Below are 3,150 nucleotides of genomic sequence, written 5' to 3'. Positions count from 1 at the left end.
TATATATATATATATATATACTATCTATATACACACACACACACACACACACACACACACATATATATATATATATACTCTACACACATATATAAAAAATGTATATATATATATTTATATATATATATATATATATATATATATATAATAATGATGTGTGTGTAGAGAGAGAGTATATATATATGTATATGTGTGTGTGTAGAGAGAGTATATATATATATGATGTGTGTGTGTGTAGAGAGAGAGAGTATATATATATATATATGTATATATGTGTGTGTGTGTATATATATATATATACACATAGACACACACACACACACACACACACACAGTATATCACTGTGTGTGTGTGTGTGTGTGTGTGTGTGTGTAGTATATATATATATATACTACTCTCTCACACACACACACACACACATCACTGTATATATATATATATATATATATATATATATACGTGCGTACACACATACATATATATATATATATATATATATATATATATACATATATATATATATATGTGTGTAGAGAGAGAGATATATATATATATATATATATATATATATATATATATATATATATATATATATATATATAGAGAGAGTATATATATATATATATATATATATACTCTACACACATACATTATATATATGATGTGTGTGTAGAGAGAGAGAGTATATATATATATGTATATGTGTGTGTGTGTGTGTGTGTGTGTGTGTGTGTGTGTGTGTGTGTGTATATATACACACACACACACACACACACACACACAGTATATCACTGTATGTGTGTGTGCGCGCATAGTGTCTGAAGAGCCCAGGTGTTTCTCTAGGGGCCTAGGCAGTTTGAAGAGTGTTATTGAATATTCTGTTAAGGTCCTTTTCATTCATTCTATTCAGTCTCTACTTTGTTAACCTGTAGCACTAGTTCTTGTTAATTGCTTCATTATCATAGCACTGTGACCAAAGCAGTTAGCCCTGCATCTGTTCTCTGGTTGATATGTTAAAAAATCTACCGTCCACCTCCATCAGTCAAATGAAGACCAAAGGCTAGAGATTGAGATTATGGGTATTGAAAGGGATTATTAATAATCACATTTTATGACATTATGACTACTGCATGACATTTGAAAATACCTCAGTCATATACATTGTAAAATATGTAATCATCTCTGTTGGTGTCAGACATCTCGGTTGTTTTTTCATAATGTGTAAAAACCCTTCATAAAAGAAGGTGTGATAAGAGAGTCTAATGTGTTTGTTACGCAAAGGGGGGAACAAGTGGAGGTTTGAAGAAAGTTCCAGTCATTAGTGCTATTTTGTGCAGACAATCAATTGTTTACAATGTTGGACAGTTTATCTAGCTGTTGAGAATTGTTTCTGATCTTTAAAGGATGTTTTTGTACATCTTTGTCTGAAGCTTTTGAAACAAACTGCTATAGTTTCCTTTTGTCTTTTATTGATTTGTCATTAGGGACCTTCTATCAGTGGGCCATTGGTGTGGACCAAGATTTTGCACAATGAAAGAAGTGTAAAATGAATGTATTATGGTGAAATATGCTTTATTGTGTAGAGAAAAGAGAGTTACATCTGAATGGGAGTGATTTGACCACATAAGTCACTTGAACTGAAGTCATAGGAGTTTAATATTTAGCCTACAAGTGTATTTTGTATCCTAATCAAAGACTAAAGCGTATTTTTCAGCTGAAGAGTACTGAAAGGGTCACAAAAGTGTTTAGATGAGTTATGCAAAAGACTTGTGAATTAGATCTGTGCTGTAAGTCTCTGAATTCCTTATTCTCTTTTAATGGAACTGAAGTAGACTGAAATCTAAAAGCCGCTTAATGGCACAAGATAAATTAAGTTGCATTTTTTTTTTTTTTTATTTAATTTTAAAATCATATTGGCTACCATGAATGGGATAGGTCACCAGTCACAAAACTGCTAACCTTGCAGTAAAAGTATAATCAGTGAGTTTGTCATGCTGTCATTCTTTTTAAGGTGTCATATAGGTTATTACTGTTTTGTTACATGAAAAAAAGAGAAGAAAACCAATGCATAGAATTTCCTTCATCAGCACTAGGTGTGCTTAAATGTTCTTTTCTCTCAATGTGCATTAAAACATGTGAAAACATTTGTTACTGCAGGCCTATTGCTAGGGAAGGTCAATTGCAGGTTTTGCGAAAAAGCAGTTAAAGCTTGAATTAGTAATATATCAATGTTCTCTGCAAGGGACTCAAAGGAAATTGTATCTTTTCAAGTACATAAATGCACAAGTATGTGAATTAAATCTGTACTTATACATAGATTAGATGTCACTGTGTGTAATATGTAAATGTATACCTATAGACCATTTCTAAGTAGTTTAATATTTATTAATTTATATGATTTAGAGGTTATGTTGGAAATGCGTTGATGATTTTTAGATGTGTTTCCTGTTTTCTGCTTTTCTTTTCATATGTGCTCTTGCCCTGGCTGATTATCATCTCATATTATGTTCTGTTTCATTTAAACATTTAATGCCATTTAATTTAACCTTTTAATGTGTTACTGTTCATTTCATGTTCCTTATCAGACTGTTCTACATACTGTAACTGGATTGAGGGTTTTGTCCAGCATCACAGCTTTATATAGTGTAGCAATGAAGAAATGTTGAATATTTATTACACTTGCATCATAACTTCTCTTGCTTAAGTATAACACACATTTAGGAAATATAATAGAAAATCTGTGAATTAATGTCACATCATGCCATCCTGAACTGAAGTTATGTTTTACAGAATATTGTTCTCTTACTTTAGAGACTAAATTGTCACTTGAAAAAAGAAATGTAAAACAATGTAATGTAATGCAATATTCTCCTGTATTTATAAGCATATTTTTCTGAAATATAAAAGTATATTTTATGAACTGAAAATGTGTAAGTTAAATTATTCTTCCAAAGAGTGAGCCAAAAGGTATTTTAGTCTCCTTACCACATCGGGGCAGCAAAGACCAGATAACCAGTAGTGTTGGCGCTATTTCGCTTCTACTGAGGTTTACACTCACTTTACTGGTTGGCACGCACATTTAAATGCTTAAAATAAGTCTTTATTTGTATAACTGAAAGTATGAGGTTGGTACATGTTTGCTTTTAACT

Source organism: Myxocyprinus asiaticus, chromosome 29 (assembly GCF_019703515.2).
Source record: "Myxocyprinus asiaticus isolate MX2 ecotype Aquarium Trade chromosome 29, UBuf_Myxa_2, whole genome shotgun sequence".
NCBI lineage: Eukaryota > Metazoa > Chordata > Actinopteri > Cypriniformes > Catostomidae > Myxocyprinus > Myxocyprinus asiaticus.
The sequence above is the reverse complement of the archived record's forward strand: the minus strand, read 5'-3'. Positions refer to the sequence as shown.